Genomic DNA, 27,940 nt, shown 5'->3' with positions numbered 1-27,940 from the left:
AGATCTAACTTTAATTTATTTAAGGTTTTTCACCCCAGACTCCCTGTCCCTGGGTCTCTGTCCCTGCCTGTTGAGGAGCATTGGCAGCCTGCACATCCGGGCACAGTTATAGAATGGTTTGGTGTGGAAGGGACCTTGAAGCCCACCCAGTCCCACCCCGTGCCCCGGGCAGGGCCCCCTCCCCCCAGCCCAGGCTGCTCCCAGCCCCATCCAGCCTGGCCTTGAGCACTGCCAGGGATGGGGCACCCACAGCTGCTCTGGGCAGCCCTGGGCCAGCGCCTCGCCGCCCTCACGGGGAACAATTTCTGCCTCACAGCTCATCTGCATCTCCCCTCTCTCAGCTTAAGGCCATTCCCCCTTGGCCTGTCACCACGTGCCCACGTACAAAGCCCCTCTCCAGCTTCTTGCCGGCCCCTGTAGGTGCTGGGAGCTGCTCTAAGGTCTCCCCGGAGCCTTCTCCTCCCCAGGCTGAGCAGCCCCAGCTCTCCCAGCCCGGCGCCATAGCAGAGGGGCTCCAGCCCCCTGACCACCTCCGTGGCCCTCCTCTGGGCTCGCTCCAACAGGCCCATGTCCTCCTTATGTTGGGGGGCCCAGAGCTGGACACAGCGATGCAGGGGGGTCTCACAATGCTGATGGCATGTCTTGTGTCACCATTCCCTAATTTCACCCTTCCCATGATACCTGTTGATCTTTTTCAAAGCTCCTGAGTATTGAAAGCATTTCTGAGTGTGAAAAGCATCTGACAGGAATTTATCTCTTAATAGGGGGGTGTAAAGTGCCTATCTTATAATAACATTTTTCAATTGGTTGTTGTACCCTTATGAAAGAAGCTTTAGGTACTCTACAATGCAGCAAAGTATTTCAGCAGTAAATCAGACAGTACTGACCCAAATTTGTTCCCTGATATCAAAATGATCTGGAGCGTCATCTAAGTACTGAATTCCAACTCCTGCAAACTGCAGTGCAAAGCTGTTTTTGAATAACAGCATTTGTCATCAGCACTGGCATGTTGACCACAGACTCATTCCCAAGCAGTGTCTGTATTCAAGTCCACTGTTTTGCCTGTCCTAGAAAAAGGAAAAACAAAACATTTTACCTATGGCAGATTAGCTTGTGTTTTCTAAAAGGGAAGAGCATGTTATTTTATAAGTAGATCAAATGCAAAGCCAGTTTTGCTTCCTGCCTACACTGCATTTAATTTTGCAGTCATTCTACACACACAGAGGGATAGAACAAATATCATTATTATTATTATTAGCAGAGACAGTTTCTGCCATTTTGCTCTACCTCATTATGTAAGAACAACCATAGTCCTGACAACATAAAAGATTAAGTGCCAGAAGTTAAAAAAAACTACACTATATAAAAAGAGAAAAAAACCCACAGTAGCTACCTTCTTGAATATCTAAGTTTTATCTAAGATTTGATCATATGAGGAAACATCATGGCTATGCAACAGCTTTCTTAGGTACCTATGAGCTGCAATGCAAATACAAAGAAGTATTTTTCTGAACTGTTCTGCCTGCATCCCTGGTGCACAGGGACCTTCCCTTTGCGTAGCCCTAAAAACTGAGCTCTGAGTCAGGAGAGCTTGGCTTCTTGCTCCTTTCTATTTTTCTAAAGCCTCCTCTGATGATATGGGTACAAAATTCTTTTTGGAAGACAAAACTAGAAATAATTTCCCTACCTGAAAGAGATACTACAGACATCCCAATGTGACTCAAAAAGCTGAAAACCCACAGGTTATTTTTCCAGCTCCTAAATGTTTATCCTCACTGGGGGATGTGCTTCCCCATGAGAACACGATGTCTCAAATTCCTTAAAACTCAAATGCAGCAATGATGTGCTGGATTAGTACTTTCATTAATTATAAGGTCCTGAATTAATTTTTAAAGTTTTGACCCTTCAGTCCTAAAGTTATATTCCCTACCTGCACTGCCTCCACATTAAGACGTCAACATATTGGCCAGTGTGTAAGAGCAAAAGAGCTCAACATCTCATTTTTATCACACCTAGCTTCTTTTCCAGGTGAAAATACCAATGCTTACTGAACGCCTGAGAATTATCTATGTACCATGGGAAAGTGCCACCAATCCTCAAAATTACCCCAAGAACCAAAAGTGTCCTCTGCCTTCAGGTGAACACACACAGCAAGCAGGGCCCCAGGAAGGGACACGCTAGGCAGCTCAAACTTCTTGGCTTGCTTTGGGTCCACTGGAGTCAGAGTGCAACTCCGGGTATAAAAAGACAAAAAAGCACCCAGTGAGAGTAGAGGTGGATTACATTTTCCCATATTGGTTATTGTCTTGATTTCACTGTTTTCCACTGCCATATCTCAAAGAAGACATGAAAACAAAATAAGTCTGGGCCAATCAGAACAATTTTCAGTCTTAACTTTCCAGATGAGTGATGCTGAAGAGCAGCTTTACCCAGGGAGTTACCGGAGCTACCCTCCCCTCTTTCCTCTGCCAAATACAGGTGGACAATTTTACCAATACAGAACTTTCCCTATGAAAGCTCTGATTTTGAATTAAATCAGCTTCGCTCCCTAAAAGTTCAGCAAAACAACTCCAGGTCATATCTATGTTTCTGGGTCAAGGTTTAAATGTCAGCTCATCTGCAGCGGGTTTCTGCCTGCACCTGAGACATTAACTCCATATGGGAGCACGTGGTGGAGGATTTCCCAAGACATTCTTGTGAATCTCCTTTTGCATAAAAACTGTTTCCTCCAAAAGTGTTAACTTTATAGAGGCTGAAGGGGTAGAGTACTCCTGCTGCCAGAGATATTACTTCTGTCTATCACAGCAGAAACTTGTCCAACGGAATTTCTTATCTGTCACCCAGACGCAAGCTGAAGCTCATCCAGGATGCACCAGTTATCTGTCTTGGAGTAACAGGGTGAGTGCCACACTGGGAAGTGATTTGTATAGATCGCTGAGTTTTAATGATAAGTATAAAGAACTTCACCTCTCCAGGAATGTCACGGAAGAAATCAAGAGCTTAACACGATCTCCTTGGAAAGCAATTTGTACTGCAATTACAAAACACTGGTATCTGTGTCACAGGGAGACAGTGAATTTCAAAGGTTTGATTTACAATTTACTGGGGACAGGGCATTATAACAGTTAAACAGTTAGCTTTATAGCAATGAAATTATCATATCTTCAATAATAGCTCAAAGATTGCCTCCACGTTAGTGAACCTTGACATGAAGAGTCAAATCACTTTTTTTTTTTTTTTTTTCCCCGGGGAAGACAGCTGAAATAACCATAACATTTTATAACCCTTTTTTCTCTTTAAATAAAAGAAATAGCATCACTGTAAACATATATATTCAATTATATTTAAAAAATAATAATAGAAAACTCCTTACAGTATTATATTTAATTAAGCAATCAACTTTCTTTATTGTTAACTGATTTATATTGCCCAGCATAATCATCTTAACCATATTTATAACAATAATTATAAATCCTAACAAATGAGGACAGGCTGGGAAAGTTGGGGCTGTTCAGCCTAGGGAGGAGAAGGCTTTGGGGAGACCTTAGAGCAGCTCCCAGCACCCAAAAGGAACAACAAGAAAACTGGAGAAGGAGCTTCTTACAGGGGCATGTAGTGACAGGATAAAGGGGAATGGCTTTAAGCTGAGAGAGGGGAGATGTAGATGAGCTGTGAGGCAGAAATTGTTCCCCGTGAGGGCGGCGAGGCGCTGGCCCAGGCTGCCCAGAGCAGCTGTGGGTGCCCCATCCCTGGCAGTGCTCAAGGCCAGGCTGGATGGGGCTGGGAGCAGCCTGGGCTGGGGGGAGGGGGCCCTGCCCAGGGCACGGGGTGGGACTGGGTGGGCTTCAAGGTCCCTTCCAACACAAACCGTTCTGTGATTCTGTGATATGCTTATTGAAGTACAAGTCATGATGGTAGATTAATTCAAATAGGCACACAGTGGGGAGATATTTTGACTCATTCCTCTGGGAAAGCTGTGTTTTGGCTCATCCCCTTAAGCTGGACAAATAAGCTTTTTTAAAAAAATAAAATAAGAAATTAAGTATCAGGGAATCTGGTTATTCCAAACTGACGGGGAAATGCACTTGGAATTCAAGGGGTCTGCAGAGATCCTGTTGTGTCCCTCCCACCTGGGAGTGCAGCAGCAGCATCTGCATGCTGTCACCTGTCAGACAAGTACCAAGAACCCAAAATGAGATAAATCTGACAAATCCTGGTTTCCCTGGTGTTTGAGAAGTCTCTCCTGGAAACCCTTCCCTTGAGGTTAAACAGCAAAGAAAGTGGACTTGATCACAGAAGAATAAGATGGTTTAGGTATTATTTCCTATGTCCAAACATATTTTTTCCTTCTTTTTAAAGCTTGCATGCCTGGGTTGGAAGGGACCTCAAAAGATCATCTGGTCTAGCCTTTCATGGGAAAGGGAGCCTAGATAAGATCATCTATTATTGTCCAGTCACATCTTGGACTTAAATCTTATCATCTTATCAAATTTAATGTTTTCTTTCTTTGGAAGTAGTAAAAGCGAGCCAGAATTAATGATTGTGTCCTTTAATAACAGGAACACTTGAAAAAGTAATAAATGATAGAAGAATTTGACTCAGACCCCATCACTGCTGACTTATGAAAGATGCAACATGCTGGATGTTGAAGGTCTGAGCCCCCAAATGCTCAAGTACAAGTGCACATAATTCCTGAAAAGGGTTAGAGACACTTTTATTAAAAAAAAAAAACCAACAACACCATTACATAAAAATTATTTGAGGAATTCAGTGTTTCCTTTGCTGAAAAATATTCCCTTCTTGATAAAAAAAATATGATTTATTCTAGGGAATGCACAGCTAATGTTATTAAAGAGTGGCCAGCAGGAAGGGAATTTCTCATCTTGTTTGTATCATCTTGAGATGATGCAGCATCACTCACTCATGCTCCAGTCATTATGGAGCTGTCCCAAAACACTACAAATAAATAGCTGTGGTTTTTACTATTCGTTGTCCACCTCATAAATAGACATAGATAAAATGCACCAACTAAAAGGTTATCTATCTATCCAGATAATGAATCAGCTTCCACTTTGTTGCATCACTTCAGCTCCATCAAAGTGCATCACTGTCTACTTGGAGCAGGTATTGACTGCTGCTTGCCAGTCCAGGCAATGGTCGATGGTCCTGATTTAATCACAGGGTCAGGCGATCTTTGCTGAGAAAGTAGTTTTCTGCGTGTAGTTGTTCAAAGAACAGGCTATTCAAGTAAACTTGGAAGTGAGGAAAGAATTTAGAATATAGTGTCTATTTAATAATATCAAAAATCCTGTTAACCTCAGGAGCATGGTAATTGGTTTGATCTTAAATTACAAGTAGGATCAATTTTCATTATGAAAGTAATTGGCACTTAATGTTTGGGATGAATGGTGAGTTTTAAATTTTGTGAACTAGTCAACAAAAAACACCCAGATAATGTAATATGAAATAATTAAGGATATAATTGTTGCATTAAATTCCTAAACTGACTTTGACATTACCTGAAACTCACTAGGAAAACTACTAAAAGTCTCTGTGAGGTTATTTTTCCTATGTTGTCAGCACATTGCTAGTTAATGACTTTTGGAGTAGTCAACTGAAAAGTGGTTTCTTTCACACTTATATGTTACTATCAAGATTTATTTCCTTTGTCAGCTGTTATTTTTAAACTGCAGGAGCTGTGGACATGATTTTTGATTTATTTATTGTTAAAAAATATTTTTCAAATAATCATTTTCAAAAGTCATTCTGTTTTATGACTGCACTCTCCTATCTTATATTTCAAATGCAATAGCAAAGGAAAGCTGCTAATTAAAACAACTGTACATACTGTTGTTTGCCTTGCCAGCTTTTATTAAACGTGATTTTTATCTCAAATGTGTGAACCTGATAATATGCTTATGCATGAGAAGCCTTTCCAGGGAAATGGCTATTATCCTGTGAGTTATCCCAGAAGAAGGACTGCACTTCTTGGGGGCTGGCAGTGATGGTGGCAAGGACCAGCCAACAGCAGTGGCCTTCAAAGGTTAGCCAGCATGGTCTGAGGTCAGTATCCTGAATAGGCACTATATGAAGCCAGCTACATCAACTCAATGCCATTAGCCTTGGGTAGGAAAAAAAAAATAAACAGTAACAATCAAATTTATGTCTTGCTAAGTCACTGTAGCAATTTTCTGAGAAAAGATTATTTTATTTTTATTTCATCCTGTACACAGTCTAGAGCAAAGCTTTCTCTGACTCTCTCAAATCCAGCAATCTATCTCTTAGTTCAGGGTCAAGCATGGCCTGTTTTGGGTTCCACCATAATCAGCTGCAAGCTAGTCAGAGCAGGGTCAGAGGCGGCGGGTAAAGCATTGTGAGTGGAGGTCAACAGGTTACACACACACACACACAGAGCTAAAAGCTGAAGTATCAGAACTCCACCTCAAAAGGAAGAATATGGGGCACTGACCCCTTCCAACATGCTGGGTAAAAACTAATTCCATCTCTTTTATGACTTCTTTTTTTCAATTTAAACAAGCAAGAGCATTATCTCACAACAAACAGCAGCACAGCCTGGTACCACCAGGTCTCCTGCCAACCGCAATATTAGCAACCTAAGTTCTGGTTCTCAAAGAGCTTAAAACTCACCATCACTAAAGCTGCTATAACACATAGTCATTACAACATCTGCAAAAAGAAATGGCCAAAAGCAGCTGTGTATTGCCCCAGAAAATAATCCGCACAAGACTACATTTCCCATCAAGCAACTTGAACAAAACCGAAATGAACTTCCAATGAAATGTTAATAGTTATGCATTTTCTGTATATCAGCGATGGCAGGATTTGGATCGCTGTCTATACTTTTAAAAGCAAAGATTTGAATAATGCATGGAAGGTAGGAATTAAATAGTTGTCTTCTCTGGGAGGAGATGGAGTTGCACTCTCATATTCCTTTAGTTTCCTAGTCATTAGATTTATAACCAGCTCCTCACTAGTTCATGAATATTAGAAGAATATGGCAGTGAAATATATTGTAATTGAAAGAGTATTAATTAAGGTTCATCTCCTATTCTATGGCTCTCTGTAATATCATCTGAAAAAGTCATTATACAAAGCTAGAAAGTCGTGCTTTATTCAGGACAGTGTTATCTTTTTAAGCAGATGTGAAGTTATTAATTTAAAACAGTAAAACAGTTCAAAAACCTGTATTCTTCATTGTTTCAGATATTAAGAAAAGCTGTTACTCACTTAAGCAGTCAAGATTTTACTTGATTCTTTTTTCAGTGAACAGGAACTGTGGGTTCTTCATGATTATAACTTTCCTCCTAACAAATCAATGCAGAGAACAGGACATGTAAATTATCTCTCAAACAGCCCCTGGATGGACAGGTGATAAGTGCCCAATGAAGTATCTTTTCTTCAGCGTTTCTGAAACTTTGCATGAAAGCACATCTTTTTTTCATGCTGGTACCAATGCACACTTACTGCAAATAAACACTACCGGAAAAGCTGCCTGATCTCTTTCTTCTGATTCTTTTTGCTCAGAAATGCCAATCTAAACACACTAGCGAGTAGCCATTCAGTCACATTAGCAAGTTCTGTATCATGTTGTTTTCCAGGCCGTAATGACCCACTGATTAAGATTTCCCCCTGAACCAGTTCTATGACCTTATGGAAGCTAACCCTAAAATTTTGAGGGCCACTAATTTTCAGTATGGTTAATAGCAAATGCTGTCATTGGTACAAGAAACTCATGGCTTCATTCTGCTTTTTGAGATGTGATACAGACAAAAGCTATTTGGACTTTTCCAGTGATGAGATAGTTGAGTTATCCATGAAAAACTGATAATGAGTCATGGTTCTTAGTCTGTTTATCACCTACTTTAATGATAATATTGGTCTCTTATTTGCTAGAAATTCAGATGGACACAGAGTTCTCTGTGGTGTAGAAAGCTTCAAAATACAGCAATCAGCACAGTTCATATGTTTAAGAAAAAATTGCAAAAGGGATTAAACACAGAACTCTGGAGAGAGCAGTTAGGAAACACAGTGAAGGTATTCAATACAAAACAAAAAAAATTTTTTTTCCTCTTGTCTGTCTTATCACTTAGGCTAACAAAACACCAGTTTCCCAAAGATAACATCATGATAAATTTGTATAGATTAAAACCAGAAATAAATATTCCATTTAATTTCCTGAAGTATTCTTAGCATGTCATTCGTCCCAGCAGGAGGGCCGTATGTCCATTTCATAGTTTCCCCTAAACCACAAATATTATGTAGTGATTTTCAGAACAAGTGAAGCTAAAAAGCCTAAAATCATTACTGGTTTTCAGAATGTTCTGGGAACTACAGTGGTCAAGCCTAAAGGCAAAGCAAGGTCTCTACTACAAGGTGTACGTAAAGAGTAGAACAGAACACTAGGAAATGAAAAGCAGGCCCTCCTTTTCAAGGCAAAGAAATGTAAAGATGATTTAACCTACTAGCATTCTAGTCATCCTTCATTCAGTGTTCTCCCCAATTCTTAAGGTCTGTTAAAATCCAGTGGGTCTAAACACTAACAGCTGCATTTCTAATGCAGATGGAAGATGAATGAAATGCATCATGTTATACCGCCTCCCAAGCACACACATAAAAAAAATAAAAATTAAGAGAGCTTTGAAAAACTTTTCTATTAATTGAATTTTCTTCAGATTAGCTTTTTCAAATGAGGAAAAATAACATCATTGGACAAGTTCTCCCAATTTTGAGGGATCCATGGATCCATTTATCCCTGACATACAAAAAAAAAGGATACAGATCAGAACATGCAGACTTTTTTGTTTTGTTTTCCTAAATAAAAAAAAATGTATATTTAAAAACCCAAGACACATTTTTTGTAGCTAATGGACTGTCTGCTACTCACATACCTTCTGGATCTCACAGGCCAACATGTATGAGTAAAGTCTATTTCAAAACTACTCAGGTTTTAACACTTAACAAATATTATCACAAATTTTGGTGTTTTAATACTTCTATATTCTGATTTGATGTTAGAAGTATAGGATTCTTTTGAAAATTTATTATTTTAAAAGTTTTATCCTAGTATTACAATCAGTGTGTATCTATTCTTAAAATTCTGCATATAACATTTCATTAACAACAGAAATGTATTTGTTCAATAGGAAACCTTCCATTTAACTATAGCAATGAATGTATTTTCTTACACAGGCTGCAAAATTCACTTCAGTGTTAAATCCAGTTATATTCTTGGAATGATCATGAATTAATGGCCTATGAACTGAATAAATAAGTCTGGGTTTGCCAGCCTGTGAATAAATAACGCAGTCTACAACACCATCATCATCATCCTAGTTTTAATGCAGTCTATTAAGTCAAGGCTGAAAGACCATGGAAACACTGAGATACTGCAATCTTTTGATTTATTCACTCTGTACCCTGAGTTGTTCCAAATCCCACCCAAATTTTTGGTGAGATGTCCAAGACCCTGCACCTTATTTTACCAAACTCCAGGCATGGCTTTCCTTACTGATTAATATCCAGTTTTACTTTCGTCCTTCTGCAAATCATTTAAGCTTCAGATTACACTTGAACAATGACATGAGGACAGAAAACTGGGAAAATAACATGGCCACATACCACTAACTGATGTGGCGTGTGTCACCATCCCTAGCTGTCCAGTTAAGATAAGGCCAGGACACAGTCCCACAAGGCAGAAGCTGCCAGATCCTGGTAGTTTTCTACGTGTCCAGTAAAAAAAGGGGACCCCAGCGCATTCCTGGATGGAGGTAGTGGAAGTCTGCTGGTAGCAAATCTGTATCAGTCTGCAAGGGTGGGTTCAAGATAATGTAGAGCAAGACCCCAGCCTCCCAAGCATCAAGCTAAACCAGCACAGCTGGCAGCAGTTTTGGTATCTCTACATGAGCCGCAGCCACAGCTGGACTCAGACCAGACTTGCCCTTTGTTTTAGTAGGCTTACAGCACTGGCTATGTTACAGCTTTATTAATTTTTATCTCTTCTGTAGATAACCTTTCAGTAAAGTTCTCCTCAGGTGAAAACATGAATGAGTCTATCTGTCCAAAGACTCATCCACTTTTACGAGAAAGCTAACATTGCAAAGCCATTAATCTTTGCTGTATTCCCAGTTTTATTGCAATTCTCAGCCACACAGAAGAAAGGCAATCAAGCAGACAATTTCACTGCAATCAGTTCACAATTCTTTTAATTTCTGCTCCATTTCTGAGCAACGATTCAACCTGCTTCACTTCCTTGCTTACCTGCAAATGTTTGCCTTCCAAATAATTTATTGCTCGCATGAAGAAGGGTCAAAATACTAAATCACCACTCAAAGATAACAGCCTCTTAGATAGTTTTAGAGTAATTCTTTAATTAAAGTGGGGAAACTGGGAAATTGTCTTAAAAATCCATCAAGATTCCTATATTGTACTACACAGATATAATTACTACCCACTTTAACATGCCCTGAAAGTAATAATCAAATCTTAAACGACTGAAGTTAAAGTTCAACTAAATCTGATAAAAGGAATGCTGAAAACTGGCCAACTTATTAAAATCTGTATAATTTGACAGTAATGGTATCTAGATGTGTTGGAGTCAGAGATGATGATGATGATGATGATGATGATGATGATGATAATAATAATAATAATAATAATAATAATAATAATAATAATAATAATAATAATAATAATAATAGTGCCATTTCATTTGAGGACAGACTCTGATCTTCCCAGTAATAAGAAAGCGGAAACTAAAGGCAGTTCCCAGGAGCAGGCAAAAAAACAGCCACAAGCTGGGTGAAAAAGGGGAGCACAGGGCTGCAACAGCAAACAGGATGGGAATACTTTAGATTTTAAAATTATTGAAACTGTATACTGTATCCTTTTTCCTTCAGTCTCCATTGTGCAAGAGCAATTCTGAGACACGAAGAGATGGACACTGCTTCCTTCTCAGCTGGACTTGATCTTAAAGGTCTCTTTGAACCTAAACAATTCTATAGATTCTCATGCCACTGTCAAGAGAAAAATCTTGAGAGCACTCTTCTAAAAAATCCAGCCTCATTTTGCGGATCAAAGGTTAAAATGGATTGTCAAACATTGTACCTTCATAATTATTGGAATCACCTAAACCAGATCCCCAAAAGTAGATAACCTTTAAGCTCTGTTGCTGCAACATGCAAATTATGGAAGGAAAATATAGTGCCTGTTTTAGGTGCTTTAAGACGTAGTTTGCTGAAAGCTCCTTACAAAGACACACAGCTGCTAAAAAAATCTCAAGTTGGGTTTTTAGAAGGATGAACAGTTTTCAAAGAAAACTTCATCACAGGTAAACCCAGGAATCCTCTCCAGTTTTCTCGCTGCCACCAAAGTCAGTAAAATAAAACCTATAAAATCATCAATGACACTAGTACCTCGCAGTATCCTACACAAGGAAAGGGAGAAGACAGTCAAGCCAAAACATGGTGAAGGCACATGAGAAAGAAGCAGGTTTGCTGTGCATGTGTGAGATAGGGGACAAGTGACTTTGGACAGATAGACCTGCCATTCTCCCCGGTTCACGGCAGGCTGGCAGGTACATATACATGCAATGGGAAAAGGTGCAATTACAAGACTGACTTTAGACATTTAATGAGCTGGATTCTATCTCCAAGTGCCACACAGTGCTCTGGGCAACTTGGTGAGGCATAGTAAAATATAATTGGTGCCAAACATGCATAATGATGACAACAGATATCTTAAAAAAAACAACTAGCCAAACAAAAAAACAACAACTCTATTTACTTCTTCTCTTTGCTTAGTCTGGAGGATGTGTACTGACTTTGTAGAATCACTGCAGCAAGTTGTAAATGATGTATGAAATGAAAAACTCCTGTTCAGCCACTGCAGAGAAAAATTGCAGGCTCGGCTTTTCAGCCACTTTTGAAGTGTGCTATTTGTTGTAATCTTGAGCACAACCCTATTAGAAAAGGCCACCAAACTTGCATGTGTACACACATACCCCAAGAAAACCAGTTAGTGTGAACATATTAAACACAGCAGCACTGTTTAGAAATCAAATGCATTTCCAATGTTCAGAAGAATTCTGATTTTAAGGGAACTTTTGCTCTGATTGAAATTATAAGTAAATTGCCTGCCTTCTGTTGTTTATATGAGAATTCCGTAGCAATTTGACCAAACTGACCACTATGAGTTATACCGCACATCTGTTGGTGTCATAACTCCTTGTCTTTAACCAACATGCATCTTTTTCATGCTGCATCTCTGTCCAAAAGAGAATTAAAACTACAACCATCAGGGCTGGTGTCTTGCGAGTCCTAGAGGGATTTAACTCTCCTGTCTTTCAATCATTCCCTTCTGTGTAACTTCAGAAACTGGAAGAATAAAGTATAGCAAGCTGAGCCATAATCTCCTCTGATATTCTTCCGGAGACTGAGTATTATTATGCAGAAATTTTATTTCCTTTTAAATAGCAACACATATGTATTAGCTTGCATAACTGATACTTCCTTTCCTGAATGCAGCATTTTAGGTCAAAGTACCCCATTGCAGCACCCAGGTGAAGGGGCAGAGTACTAGATCTTGCCCTAGAGGGCTTCAGGTTTCTATTTTATATGTAATAGAGGGACTCTATGGACAAAATAGCTCTGCACAATTGCTGTCACTGCAATACAGCTGAGCTGCACTTGCTGGGGAACGTAGTCTTATCCTTCGCTCACTTCAGAAGGATTAAATGCCTTGCATCTCTTTTCATACCTTAGGAAAAATAATTTTCTGATTTTCATATTCTAGTGTTCACTGTGGAATAGTGGGCCAGAGGGTAATGACCAGTTTGTAAACTAACACAGCTGGGGAACACAACTGCATCTTTCTTGCCTCCTGGCTGTTTTGATTTTAAATTATTTTATTGTTCCATGTTTTCTCTAACTTTCTCCATCATATAGAGCAATTGCCATTTTTTACTCATAGCATCAATGTTTTTGTCACAGGATTATGGGATTAGTAAATATATCCCAGGTAAAGAGTTTTTTCTTGAATAGAAACCCCAAATCTTTTTGGAAGCTGTTTAGGTACCTTTGCTGTGCTACTTAGGAAAGACTATACATGATGTGTGTGAACACATCAACAAAATGGAAACCTGGTATACAGCTTTAAGACTATTTGCTAAGCAGCTCTCTGCTAGGTATATAGATGTAATGATTAGCCAGAAAAAATCCATAAACTTATTTTAAAATTTTGATTTTTCTCCTTTAATCTAGTAGGAGAGAAAAGCTCTTTGTCCCACACCCATGTCTTCAGGCACCCTTTAGTCCCAGGGAAACTTCCCAGGGCCGTTCTCCTCTGACATAGTGCTTAAATACTAACACCACCAACAAGGCATGATGTCGAGGAGTGATATCAAAAATCTGGGAGAATGAAAAGCCTCTACAGATCTGTTTATGTAAATCTCCATAATCAGGTTTATCTTGCACCGTGGATTTGTCAAGGTGACGAGCATGGCTCACTAGTGGCTCTCAACAGCCACGGAAAATCAGGGCAGGAACTGAAAAGGCAACGAGGAGGCCAGCATCAACCAAACCCTTGGATTCCCATAGGATAACTGCATTCCCAAGGATAAGTAAAGACTGCCTTCAGCTCCCTATGAGCTGTAAGCAAAAAATTTGTAAATGAGGTACACATTTGTAAATTCCAACTTAGAAACCCCATTTGCAAATTTAGCCCTTGGGACAGTATAAAAGCAGAAGCACCCCCAAATCACCTCCAGTGGGGGCAGTGCTCTCCACTCGCAGAGGAAGCACGGCTGCTGAACACCATGCTGAGCTGCTTTACATTTTTAAAAAAGCCTATTCTTGTAGCATGTGAACCAAAAAATTTGTGAACAAGTTGTCATGTACTTTTTACCACAAGCTGTATCCACACCCCAAACTCCACCTAGTCATAAGGCCATCACAATAAAAGAGAAGATTAAATGCAGTTTCATTACAGTCAGGGCTTTGCCCTTCAGTTCTCTGATTAAAGAATTTTTGTGTCTCTAAAGACATGTTGTTTAAATGAATGGAAGCAATTAGGAAGAAATAGGATAATCTCTGTTAATGAGGCTGTCTGGTTAAGATGTTACACAGCCAATGAACATCTTTTTTTTGTTTTTACATTTTGGTCAACAGTGAAAAAGTTAACAAAGCTAACACTGATTTATCTCAGTAAGCTGCTGAACTCTGTCCCTTAGTAAGATAAAAAAGACTTTTGTACTTTTCTTTTTTGATTAAGCATGAATACGTATTCTATTGGTGTCTAAGCCAGCTCTCAGTTTTAAGTTTTCCTCCCATTTTGAATAATATCTTTTGCAGATCCAAGGGAAAAAACACCTGCTTGCCAGCACGGGAGCCCAGGGGAGGCTGGCTGGTGGGGGGGGGCGGTGAGCTCTGCAGAGCTCAGCATCGCTCCGCGCACTCTCCAGACCCCTCCTGGCAGGAGCTCGAGGGTTAATGACCATGCAGAGCTGGGCTAACACTGTCCCCTGTCTGGGAAAATTTCCCTCATCTACTGAAATCTTACAGAATTATGGCTTTACCATTTTGACTTGCTTCAGCTCTTGCTTTTTATTCCTTATTAGCAGTAGCATGTTTTCTGAATTTCAGGAAACCTTCAAAATTTTAATGATTATTTCTGATATTAAGAACCAACCTTTTGAGATCTCTTTTCTTGTTCCAGGAGATCTGGTCTCTCCCATTTCACTTTAATTTCCACAGACAGATGGAGAACAATTAATACTGCTACAACAGCGACAGTATTTCACTTTCTTCTGTCTTTCCTTCTCCATAATTAATTTACCCAATGCAGCCTGCCACTTCATAATTAATCAATTAGGTAAAAAGACTTGCCCGCTAATTTAAATACATCGTGATATTTGATGCATGTTCTCTTTTTTTTTAGTTAGCACTTCATGGACTATTGTATCTATATAAGAGTCCTTTTCAACCTCTGTACAGATGCTTCGCTCAGGTTTTCTGATGACTGGATGTGACTGAGTTTTGGTATCAGGCTTTCCAGAGATAATTTCCCTAGTCCTATAAAGGAATCTCTTATGCAGCACAATGCAGCACTGATCAAACCAACCATATCCAAATCTCCTTATCCTGTAGGAGCAGGACAAGTAATAAACACATTCCTGATTGCAAAATATTTCTGCCTGGAATGACCCGGTTCTCCAAGGTACTCAGACAACTGCGCATTTATTTCAGTGTTTACGCAACTCACCCACACCCTGTACCTAGTTGGCGAGTTGCTCCCCGCATCCCACCTTTGCTGGTTCTGTATAGCAAAACCTCACCGTGGACAAACATTCGATAGATCACAGTAAAAATCTTCCTAATTTCAGCCTTCAGGGGTATGGTTCTACTCTGAGACAAAAGCATTTTGGGTTCCTTCGGTAAATTCACCCTGCTTAATCAATAACTGAATATTCTTATTACCCATAGAACTATTTAATCCTTTTCAAATCTCCTTAAACTCTTAATCTCAGCAATGCTGGTATTTGTGACATGCGTGGGCTAACCATGGCTTATACAAGAAATGATGGGGTTTATTAATTGTCTGGAATTAAACTGGGTGGTCACAGAATCTCAGCATGGTGGGGGCTGGAAGGGCCCTCTGGAGCCCACCCCGTCCCACCCCCTGCTAGAGCAGGGTCCCCCAGAGCAGGCTGCACAGAGCCACGTCCAGGCGGGTTGGGGTGTCTGCAGAGCAGGAGAACCCCACAGCCTCTCCGGGCAGCTGTGCCCGTGCTCACCCTCACAGCGCAGAAGCTTTTCTAGTCAGCAAGAACAGCCAGAGGAGCTTCACTACGCACTCACTACGTTCTCTGGGAGAAAAAAAATCCTCAAAAAAACCCAAAAAGGATTATGTTTTTAATTTTATTTTTGTAGTTCAATCCAGACTGGGGTTTGGAAAGACCCAGAGTCAGAAGCTATTTCAACCCCCCCAGCCCTACTGCTACCCAGGCTTCTAACACAGCCCTTGCAAAGAGCATCTGCGCAACACGCTTCCCCCGGCAACCTGTGCACATGCCCATGCGCTTTGCCAGGAGCAGGCAGAGGGGATGGAGCTCGGCTGCAGAGACATACAAAGTAAGAAACAGGTTGAATCCTGCCTCCTGGTTAGTCTTCTTTCCCTTTGAGTCTGTAAATTCAGGAGTATAGCACTGCTGCCATGCTGCCACAGTGCTCACCGCTGCCAGTGACATGGGAATGTGTGCCTAAGGACTCCAGAAAGTCAAACCCTGGACATCAGCTAGAATTGGTTATTCAGATTTCATCTCCAGCATCTCTGTCTTTTTTTCAAGTACATGGCATGAGAGCTACTCTCAGAGACATCAATTTAAAGAAGTGCTGAAAACATTCAATTCTCTTTGCTCTCAGTTTAGTCGAGGAACTCTCTTCTGAGAGGGGATGCTGAGAAACAGTGCCTTTGAATGCAGCTCCCCAGGGAAGCCCTCAGGAGAGGATCACTGGCAGGTTTTTAAAGTAACCTCTAATGTAATTAACTCACTGGTAGACTTTAATGGTTTAATAGCTAGAATATTAATATACCAGACTACATTCAGCAAAGGGTAGCAGAGCTGCAAAGCAAACAGCTGCACATGAAAACAGCTTCAGGGATGCTGCTCACCACAATCACACTGATTTATGCAGAATTACCAGTGTGGCCATGGTCACAGAAAATCCTCCCCAGCCACTTGCAGTTTACATTCATCCCAGTCAACCAAAACACAGAACAAAAGTCTCCCAAAATGGCTAATTTATAGTCAGTCCTTAAACAGTAAGTGACATTGAATACTGCCTTTCTGCAAAGCAATACTTTGTTTGCAAAACTGGTATTTCAGTAAAATAAATGAAAAGTTGGTTTTTTCCAAGATCTGCCATCCTTTCCTGCAGAAGCTGGCTTTGTATAGGAAAGCGTCCACCAAGCTTGTTGCACTTACTTTCCCTGCTTTTAATAACTGCATCTTTCTCAAAATGCATTCAGCAGTGAATGCACATCAGCAGTCACTTTCAAAGAAAAGATAATTTTTATGATGCAAAAAGAAAAAAAAAAAAATCAAAGTGTGATTTTAAGATCAGTTAAAGGGATGCCAAAACTTTATCAGCAGTGATTATTTTTAGTCCATTCTAATAACAAACAGCAGCTTTAAATGGTTTGTCATGGCAGAAAAATTACATAGTTCATAGGCTCCGTGTTGGAAACTCATCTACAAGAGCCCAAGCCCCATGTTCTCCTCCTCAATACTACTTAAATACAATCAATCGGTAATGACAAAATTATACTTGATCTAGAAATATAGTAGAAATTCTAGCGGAAAAAGAAGCATAAATAGCTGTATTTTTAGTGTCTGTTAATGGGTCTATGAAGTACTGAAGATGGCAATAGCAATGTCATGAAGAAGCTAATTCAAGCTTCGGTGAACAAAAATCACTCACTGCGTGAACTGGGATTCATCAAGGGTCTCTGAACCTACTGGAGCTCTGCACAGGAGGTGGATGCACACACTCTGGGAGAGGAAATCCCAGCAGCAATTACTATGCCCAGCTATTGGTACTGCACTTAAACCTGTGGACCATTTGGAGAGTCTGAAGGAAAGCAGGAAGGTTGTTTGGTTGTGTGGAAAACAAACCCCAACAGCAGGCTTTTGAAAGCACTGATGGGTTTAGCAAGAAGCAGTTAGAGTAACATGGGACAGCAGGATCTTCCCACCATGGTGGTGGTCTTCTCCATGGGGCACCAAGGACCTCACCATTAACCACATCCACTGCTCCACCACTGCTTCTCCACCTCCTACATCCAGACCACTCAAGATCTCGCTTTGCACCATGTGCCTTACACACCAGGTTGAGTTTTTTTTCAAATCCTCCTCTTCTTTCCCTAAAATGTTCCTGACTCTGTCATGTGGTTCTTCCTGCATCTTCTTTCTCCACTTTAATTTCTGTGCTTCCCATCATTTGGCCAGTCATCCTGTCATGCTTCCTTTTCTCATGTAGATATATTACTTTTATTACCCTGTTTCTTTCAGTCCCTTTCACCCTCTACTCGCTCATTCACTTCTTCCTTTCCCGCACTCATCAATAACTACCTTATCAGACAAAACCATAGACTTGTTAAGCCTCTACCATGACTTATTGCATCTGCAAGAACAAGAAACCCTGTTTGTAAACTGCCACGTAACCCTGTAGGGTGAAGCGTTTGATCCAGTGACTTCATTGTTGTACGGGACCTGTCCTGCTTACACTGAAAAAAAAAAAAAAATTCATTTCAATGACAACCTCACTAGAGTCTATATACTATCATTGGAAAATCATCACAACTTTAGTCTTTTTCTACATACATTTGTGGAGATCATAAAAAATACTCAATACACGGCGATTACAAAATCTGTATGCTGAACTTGTATTTGATGCTGGTTAACTGATGTTTTTTCATCTCAGTCTAATATAGATTGAGCAATTCTTCCTCAGGCAAGGGTTGCATGGCTTCTCCAACCACTTCCCTGTATCTGCAGACTACAGAAAATCAATTGCACTCCTCCTGAGCTCAGCTGTTCAATTAGGTCTGCGCCACACTGGGAAGTACCGCAAGTACATTTGCTCTACAGCTAACGCACGCATACACACAGTAGCTACACTCTTGATAAGAAAGGCTGGATGCATGGCTTGGAGGCACATGAGAAGTGCTCATTGCTAAGATCTGCCGTTCCCTTTGAAGATGCTTTTATCACCTTGCAATCTTCCCGCTTCTTGAAAGAGCGATGCACAAATTCTGGGGAACACTGCATTTTCCTTTTTCTCCTGATAAGGCCAGAAGCTAGGGTGGTATTACGTATAAGTGGATTTTGTGAGGTGTATTAGAAACAACACACCTCAAAAGCCAAACAAGCAAACATAACTTTATGCATATGCAAATCGACAGAAATTCACTCATTTTTTCAGAGCTGCTGATCACATCTTTAGGCAAGGAGACTTAACACCTTTGTGGTAATGACCAGCATGCTGCTGGACCTTTGATCTGACCCACTGAGGCATTCCTAATGCTCCAAACATGACTGTCATCCACAGTAGACTCATCATTTTCCTGATTCTGCCCTGGAACAGAATTCACTTTGGTGCTGGGCTCACTGCTTAAACTCAGCATCTCACTATGTATTGCAACATCTTCTCCGAGCAGCCAAAGGCGGGGCACGAGCTAGATTTGCAGAACTGCTGTACACTACTGCAAGTTTGCAAAAGCATCTACTAGACCAGCACTTTGACTGGAGAAAATGATACAGCAGGTAAAATCTAGAAAAGCCTCAAGGTAAGCCACAAAATTTTCAGCCCCAGAAAGGTGCTTTTGACCTTAGCTTCTCCATAATGACCTCCCGTTTCATGTCACCACAAAGAAGCATCATAAAAATAGTATCACTTGGTGCTACCGTAAGAACCTGACAATCCTTAGAGAAACGGGCAAATAAAAATACCTGAACATCTAATTCAAATTATCCCATGCAATCAGTTCAAGTAACTTGCCACAGGTTACTCAGAAATAGAACAGCTATTTGGTACAAATCACAGCTACTCATTATAATTCATTGATAAGTCCTCAGTTTTGCAGTTACATATGCCAGTATCAAATCATATCAAATTATTCAAAAGAGGTGAAAATGCCAAGATGTTTATATTCAGTAACTTAAGCTGAATAGTTCTTCTGAGCATTTGCTAAACTTTCTCAACACCTCTTTGGTACCAATCAGCAGCAGCTCCATTGGTGATGAAGCTCTGACATGGGACTCAGTTACAGCCCTTCGAACAATGACAAATTCTCAGCTTCCCTCTCAGAAAATTGTCAAAATCTTGCCTTCCTAACACCCAGGATAGTGGTAGGGAGACCACTTTTCTCCAGGGTTCAAATAAACAGTATTTTCCCAGCCCACAGACATAGTTCCACCTCTGAGCCAGAAGGAGCAAAGAAATATTTTCTTTTTTGTAGATCTATCTTATGAAAATAACATAATTCTTTAAATTAATAGCATCCAAGAACCGTGCCAGAAAATGAAAATAAAACCATTAGCAATAAATTTACTGCCCCAAGCTTATCTTTAAGGAACAGACCACCAACACTGCTTTCTCCCTGCTGAAAGCCACACATCGAACGCACATAATCCTTTTATTGTGATGTTTTCAAAATCTTTCCCTCTTATAGTGTGCCAGTGTCCTATATGTGATTTAGGCAACTACACTGGATGCTTGTATTTGTGGGCTGATGAAACTAATATCAATAGTTCGACAAATTCCCAAGTATACATTAAAAAAATATTCAAAGCAATTCAACAGATAAGCCATAGCTATAAAATATAGCAACAAACGAATAGATAAACAAGCAATCCCATCAGGCTGGCCAGTGGTGAGCACTGAGGGCAGGAGGGGAGGTCAGCATCACCCCAGGGAAGACACAAATGTGGGGATGCAGCAACAGCAAATGCTGTAGCTGAGATTGTGTAGGACAGACACAGTTACCTTCCCAGGCATGCTGGGCAAAAATTATTTTTATTCAGGTTTGGGGTGGGCTTTTTATCTCCGTGCCAGAAGGTGGTGTCTTTAGGGGACAGCACAGAGGGAGAGTAAGAGTGCTATCGTCCAGGCTCACAGGCTGGGAACGTGAACATCCTTGAGAAAAAAAGAGTTTTAAGCCTTCAGTAGGCTGAGGATCAATCGCTGTGAAATTAAACAAAATGTTTTAGTATAAAGGGAAATCAATTGCAAACAGCAAGTAATGACTGGTTGTGGTAAAGTAATGAGATAATGATCTCCAAGTTCATCTTTATACCTTCATGCTGTAGAAATATCTGCAATTAGCAAAAGAGCAGCACCTCCCATATAAAATCAGGGTGCATGCCCGAAGCGTAAAAGACAAGAAAAAAACCCAGGAAATTTAAAAAATATATTAAAAGCATTTGACATTGTCCAATATAATGCCAGACCTCCTGTAGGGCTGGACTCCCAGGTGGATCCAGAATCAGGTACGAAGCACAAAAGACTGAGGAGACAAGATTTCCTTGGTCTGAGGAAGTGTCGGGGGTTTTACCAGGTGTCCAGGCCTGGAATGGTCAGGTCTGGGGAGATTCTTTGTGATTCCCAGAGTGAGATTAAGACACAAACGAGGTCAAATGCCATAAAGAAAAGAAGCTTAATGGTACTCGCATAGAGGCAGGAAATGGAGAGAAAGAGAGGAAAAATAAAGTAAAGAAAGGTGCAATAACTACCACTGCACGGAGCTGGGGGTCCCGTCAGCCCGGATCGACTTCACGTCAGGTGGGGAATTCCACGCGGTGCTGGTTGTCACAGTTCTTTTATAAATGTTCGAGAGCTGTTCACCCAAAAGTCTCTGCTCCTTCCAAGAGCTGTTTTGCATAGCCTCACCCCTCACTCAGCAGTGGTGCAAGCACCCATACTGTCTTTTCAGAGAATTTTTCATCCTCTGGGGACTGGGCGTACTTGCTGGGGTGAAGGTACAAAACAGGAGATGTGTGGTTTTCATGGTCGAACAAATGCAGCGGTGTTTGGGTAAACATATGTGGTTCACCGAAGCAAGATGTAGACAAGTTCTCTACAGGGTCTCTGTGTTGGTTTGTGGTCAGCCAGCAATGTTGAGACAGATAGCACAGTCCCAGTAACATCCTTCACACCAGGGCAGGGCTATGTTCAGTGCCAGAGGAAACCCCCGTGCAGCACAGAGGTGTGAAGATTGCAACACACTGCCTGAAAGGGCTCCATGCTGCCCTGCTCACCTGGCACCGCTGGAAATGCAGAAACCTGAACACCCAGTGAATCTCTGTACAGCTGCAGGTGGTTGGAAGTTAGAATAATTTCTCCGGTTGCAGTAGCATCTCCATGGCATTTCCCAACATGCTAGCTTTCCCTTACCACGTAAGAAAAAATTCTAAATACCCACATGGCATCAAGGAACTAACAGTATTTTCTCATACCTACATGTTTTAATTACTTGTTATGTACACTATAGAGGCAAGAAGTGAATTATTTTTTTTTGTTAGCATTGCTAGTCTTTCAGAGATTATTTGGTGCACTAGACCACCAAAGAATCCGTTTCTAATTTTTTTAATGTAGAGTTTGTTACATAGTTTATGCTCTGCATAAACGGCTTTTAAAGTACATAAAGAAATCTTATGTACATAGCACATATGTACAAAGTACATAAATTGCTTATTGCTGTGATTCAACAAAGATGGCAATTGGCTGGCAGTTTCTTAATCGAGCGACATCTCTATTTGAACTGAACTATCAAACCTTCATTCACAGACAATGAAATATGTATCATTTGGTAATATACGATCACTTCTAATGTAGACAGATTCACAGAACAAAATAATGTGCTATAAGCCAGGTCACTCAAATTAAAGATAATCATCTACCAGGTTGATCAACCATGGACTGTCCTCTCTTTGCAATGGTGTCGATAAAATATTTCTGAAAAAGGTCTAATAGGTTGAGGTCACAGAAGCAACTCCACAAAGCCATCATGCTAGTTTTGGTCTTTTACCAGGCAGCTTTTGGAAAGTAGGTGCTCCTGGGGTCTACAGCCTGTCCATTTAGCATCCCTCATCAGTGGCTAATCCCACCCCTCACAGCCTTGCAGGACTAACTGGTTACCTGGGAAAACCAGTGGGAGCTTCTGGTGCTCACACCAAGAGCTGTGCTGTAGCTGAGGAGCATGGACGTAAGACTAAGAGGGTCAGGGTGCACCTAAGGAGCTGAACACCTCCAAAGCCTTTGGGCTTTGTCCTAGCCCTTGTCCAGCCAGGGAGGAACAGGGCTGGCATGTGGCCATGCAGCATCCCAGTGCAACCAGGGGTGGGAAGGGACACTCATCCCTGTTGGCAATGCAGATGTTTCCTATTCATCTTACTGCTTCAGGACCTTGTCCTGGGTAAAATATAGAGAAAATGCATACCAAAGGTTTTCATCTAATTTTTGAAAACTAATGAGGTTCCAGAGGCAGGTTTGTAGCAAAGCAATTAGTTGTTCTTATCAATTTTCACCACATGCTGCATCAACTGTTAAATAGGACTACCATCATCCCAAAGAAGAAACGTTTCTTTGCCACACTACCACACTACCTCACTAGCAAAAAGCCTGCTGGTTTCCACTGCTGAGTTTACAGCATTTCACTGACCAAACTAGCCGCAAAGAGCATCGTTATCCACTCCTTTGCTGCTGAAGGAATGATGTGCCATTACATGATTTCCCATTATGCCATAACGAAGGAGGCAATTTGCGCTTTCGCTCACATGCTTCGCTTACGTGAGCCTTTGGTTTCACTTGAAAGTAATTTGGAGAAAACTTGTATCAGGCATAATGTTCTTCCAGATAATAAATTAAGCTCCCAAATTAGCATGTCTCTATAGAAACAGCTGAAAGAGAAATATTAAATTAAAAAAGCAATTTTCTTTATGATGTGATGATTTAACAAAGATTTCATTCTGCTGTATGAATTATAGCCTGCTGCTTGTTCAGGTTATCATAATAAATATTTGAAAATCATCCTTTTGATCTGTATTTCTCAAACCGGTTGGCTGACCATTGTTAGAAATAATCATCAAGTGATTTGTGTTCTCTCATCCCTGAGAGAAAGGTTTGGCACAGAGTTCGAAAACTTAATTAGAAACGTTACTAACTTCCATATTTTATAGCATTAGATACAGAACAGAGCAAAGGTCTATCTGAAGGGAGAAAAAAAATAAAATCTAGTTTTAGAAACTAGCCTTGAAACGGGGGTGGAGTCTTTGTTTTAAAGAAGGCTGAAAAACCTATGAGGTAGAAAACATTTCAAGTTTCCCCCGCATTTATTTCATTTATAGTTACTTTGAATTAATTGCAAGCTGTTGGACCTTACGCTGGCTCAGCACTGTGCTCCTACTCGCTCCTCAGCCTGCAGCATCTTTCCTGATACCTGCTGCTTAATTCCAAACTTGAGCGATCATCTTCCTGAAGTTGCCTTGGCAACTTGTCAAGGGTTTGATGGGTTTTTCCCCTTTCCTTTTTCTTTCCCTCATTTCAAGCTTTCGCCTTAATTTCCATAAGCCAAGTGTAAACATTGAAATTACGGGGCAGAGGAAGGAACTGTTTTAAAGGCGTGTTAAGGACTCACATTTGGGAGCGAGCTGCAGTGTGTGGGTGGGAGGGATGCGCAGAGCAGCTGGTCTGTGCAGAGGGACATGCTGGGAAGAGCTAGAGGAGTGAGGAAAACAGAGGTGGATGGTCTGGTGTCACTGCCTGTGGGTTTCATGGAGAAATCACCCCTCCTCTTTACAGTTTACAAGGGCAGGACTGTAAAAGCATGTAATATTTGATAGTTTCAATCCCCTCTTCTTGTTCTGACCACCTTAAATTAGAGCAGCTTTTGCTACCACGTTTGCCTCTTGCAGGAGGGCAAGGGAAGGGAAGCACTGTTATCCCCAAGGGTAATGATGGCAAAGGACAAATTGCAAAAGAGCAGCTGGTAAATCAAACCTCTCCCTGGTCACAGCACGCAAGAAACAGAAATTAATCTAGCAACAGATTTCTTACATTTACAAAACACGTACAGAAGGGAGAAATCATCTTGTGCTCAGCAGTAACACTTCCATGGAGCAGCATCTATTAGATGGTCTCGAACGCCTAAAAAGATGCATACAAATGAAATAGAAACAACTCTCCACTGCAGTAGAAACACCTTCTGCAGAGACACAAACGCATCCCTGATAATGCCAGGCCCTGCCCCTGGGCAGGTGATGTGCCCCTGAGGCCCTGCATGAACTATCTTCCAGCTTTTCATAACTCACGATACCTCCAGAGCTCAGAAATGCCATTGCCTCATGCTCCCTCCTTCACAAACCACTCTGCCTCTCTCCACCTATTTCTGCATTCCCTACTTCCCCCAGTCCCACCTCCCAGCTCTTTTCCTTCCCCTTTAGCTTCCAACTCCTTTTTCATTCTTCCTCTCCAGCCCACTCTGCGTGTCAGTCCCTTTTTTTCCCCCATCCACAAATACATAGCACCAGACCCTCCCAAGCTGCTTTAAAAAAGTAGAATTTTGTTATATATGAACTATTTTTCACCTTTTTAAGCTGTAACTCAATTTTCTGCCCCTGGTAGCTTCTTCTCAGTAAAATATTTCACGTAGAAGTTGCTCTCATTGTCTCAGCTTCCTGTGCTATATTTCTTATCAATTAGATAATAAATTACGTCTCTGGTAGTGTTACTTAAATGGAGTTCATGCTCACAGTGACTCCAGAAGAATCAAAGAAAAGTTAATCCATCCTGGGAAGTCCTGTTTACTTCCTTTAGCTGGAAGACCAAGGGACTGGCATTTTTTAATACTTGGAATTTCTGATTATATCCCAAGGGGAAAATGTGGAAAAGAGGGGAAAGGATAAAATTAGGATCTTGCTTAATAGAAACTTCTTAAAAAAAAGGTCTGAGATTTGCCTCAAGATTAATCACAGCATCTTCACAGTCTTCTTCCTAAAAAACTCATTTTTCCTGTTGGCAGCCAAGCCAAAGTCTTTTAAAGTGAAATAAAAAGCAATTGTGTTAGAAAGGTGATGTCACCACATCCATTGTGAGAGACTAATGTTACCCGTATTTCTTCCTGACTATTTTTTTTTTCTTTTCTTTCAGAGAAGTTGCACCCACAGTCGGTCAGATGTACATTTGCTAAATTTATGCACCTGTACTTTTTTCCACCTTCTATCTGCAATGGTTTCCTTGCTCGCAGGTTGTAAATATCTGTGACAGCCGCTGAACCTTGCAGTAGCAAAGCTCTTGATATAGTGAAACGTTCTCAGGACTAAAAGCCATTTACTACAGAAATTCAGAAATTCCCCCCCCCCCTCCTTTTCAGGAGACAAGATTTTTTCTTTCTGCCTCCCCATCCTGTAAGAGAGAATTGCATTGTGATGTTCTGCCTCTATGGTCCATCAGGCTGGGCATCCAGGGCTAATTTCCACTGAAGAAATTAAAATTTCTAGAGCAAATTTTCTAGAGCAAATGTAATAATTTTCATATGGAAAACTCTTGTTATATGTGAAGATCTGGGAACAGGAGGAGGTAAGCAGGGTGAGCCAGCAGGGGAACACCGGCAATGGCAAAGGTGCTGTAAAAACTCCAACATATAATCTAATATGAAATAACTTGTAGAAAAGAGAAGCTTGTTCTAGCAAAAGACATTCCCTAGCTGATGATGCTGAGATTCAGGTTTAAAGTGTTATCCTCTCTGACTTATCTTTGGATGTTGCTCTTACACAACTGCTTTCCCATGAAGAACGAGGTCTGTGTAAGGGCGGCCGGGTCAGGCTGGGGTGGCCCACAGGTGTTACCCCTGCAGTTGTACCTGGGCGAGGCAGCTGGCAGCAAAACCAGTTTACCAAGCTGGTTTAAGAGGGTTGCGTGGCAGAATATAAACGGCTGTACCGCAGCAACTAAACTCAGTATGCTCTTGAGCACTGAGCAGACCTAAGGTAGCATCTCTTCATCCGCAGAAGACAAAGCGGTGACTCTGGCACACAACCACGGGGCACAGTTTCTCACTGTGTAATGAACTTCACCTCTGCTCGGCAGACCCCAGGGCTTGGCCGTAATGTGCAATGCACATGATGGATTGGTGTGATATCTGACCTGTGGATATAAACACAGGGCTTCATGCCACAGCACTTTTGGCCCTTAATCTTCATAGGCAGAAAAATGATCACCTCATTTGGAGAAAATAAAGGCTATCTCTGGGCTTTAAAAAAAAAAAAAAAACCAAAACAAAAAACCCAAAACAAACACCAACAAAGCACTCCACCTTGACATATTCAGAACATACTACATTGCACTGAAAATATCCCTTAAAAGAAAATGAGTTTAGTAAAAGCAATATATAAAGTTAATGAATGACTATCAGAGCAACTGACATAAAATATCACCTAAAGGAAGAAAAATCTTTATTGGCATCTTAGTGGTTTTATTCACTGGAATCATACAACTGCTAAAATGCCCATAAGAAATAATTTTATTTACCTCAGGGCAATTTTTTACTACACAGCTCTTGCCCTCAAAGAAATTCTGTATTTGCTGTATCAGGGCCCTACTTAACCACGTACTTAAGCACCAGCCAGACTCCATCAATTGTGTAAGTACTTCCAGGGAGCCTTCAGCGCAATCACTCGTGTTGCTTGAGCTGGGGTGATGCAGAAGAGCAATGTCAAAATACATCCTTGCAATGCACACAGCAGAGATGGTCCTGCTCTAAAGTTTCTTGTTGGTGTCTTGAATTCCCTCCTGATGATACGGCCACACTATGAATGAAACTTTGCAGCCCTTATTGCCACCTGCCCTTCCCTGCTGATCTCACATTTCTCTTAAGTCAGAAGAACCCCAAACCAACCAACCAGCCAACAGAAACACCCAAAAAGGCTTCAGTGGAGAAGGAGCATCCTTCACAATGAAGGAGGCAATCTGCACAGAACCCTTCCTGAGCAAGCAGACCATGCTGCCTGGGCAGGGGTGAGTTAGGCTTCTGGGGATGGGTCTCCTGGGGGTTTCCATGCTTCTGGAGACCAAGTGCTTCATCCAGGCTTCATTAGCACAGAAAAACATTAAAATAGGAATGAAATCTCAGTGCTGACATGTTTTATTCCTTACTGTTTTGACTTTGCAACGCAAAAACCATTTGTTATTGATCAGGTTTTCTTTTCAGCTGTTAAAAATTCACAGAAATTCCATCCTGAAGGTGAGACGTGCACATACATACCTACACATATATGTACATGCACACATATATGTAAACACATACACCCATACACACAAACATCTCAATAGTCCTGATGTCTCTACATGCATACACACACCCCGGTGAG

General features: G+C 41.0%; 1 long non-coding RNA gene across 1 annotated transcript; it reads right to left on the bottom strand.

Annotated features, from left to right (window-relative positions):
- Positions 1-892: 892 nt before the first annotated feature.
- LOC130155292 (uncharacterized) lies at positions 893-22,419 on the bottom strand. Its single transcript, XR_008823994.1, has 3 exons — positions 21,308-22,419; positions 7,249-7,325; positions 893-1,067 (listed from the first exon to the last, which is right to left on the bottom strand). It is a non-coding gene; the product is annotated as an uncharacterized LOC130155292 (long non-coding RNA).
- Between the last annotated feature and the right edge of the window lie 5,521 nt (positions 22,420-27,940).

The sequence above is a fragment of the Falco biarmicus genome, chromosome 9, assembly GCF_023638135.1.
Source record: "Falco biarmicus isolate bFalBia1 chromosome 9, bFalBia1.pri, whole genome shotgun sequence".
NCBI lineage: Eukaryota > Metazoa > Chordata > Aves > Falconiformes > Falconidae > Falco > Falco biarmicus.
This window is presented reverse-complemented; position numbering and strand designations above follow the sequence as displayed.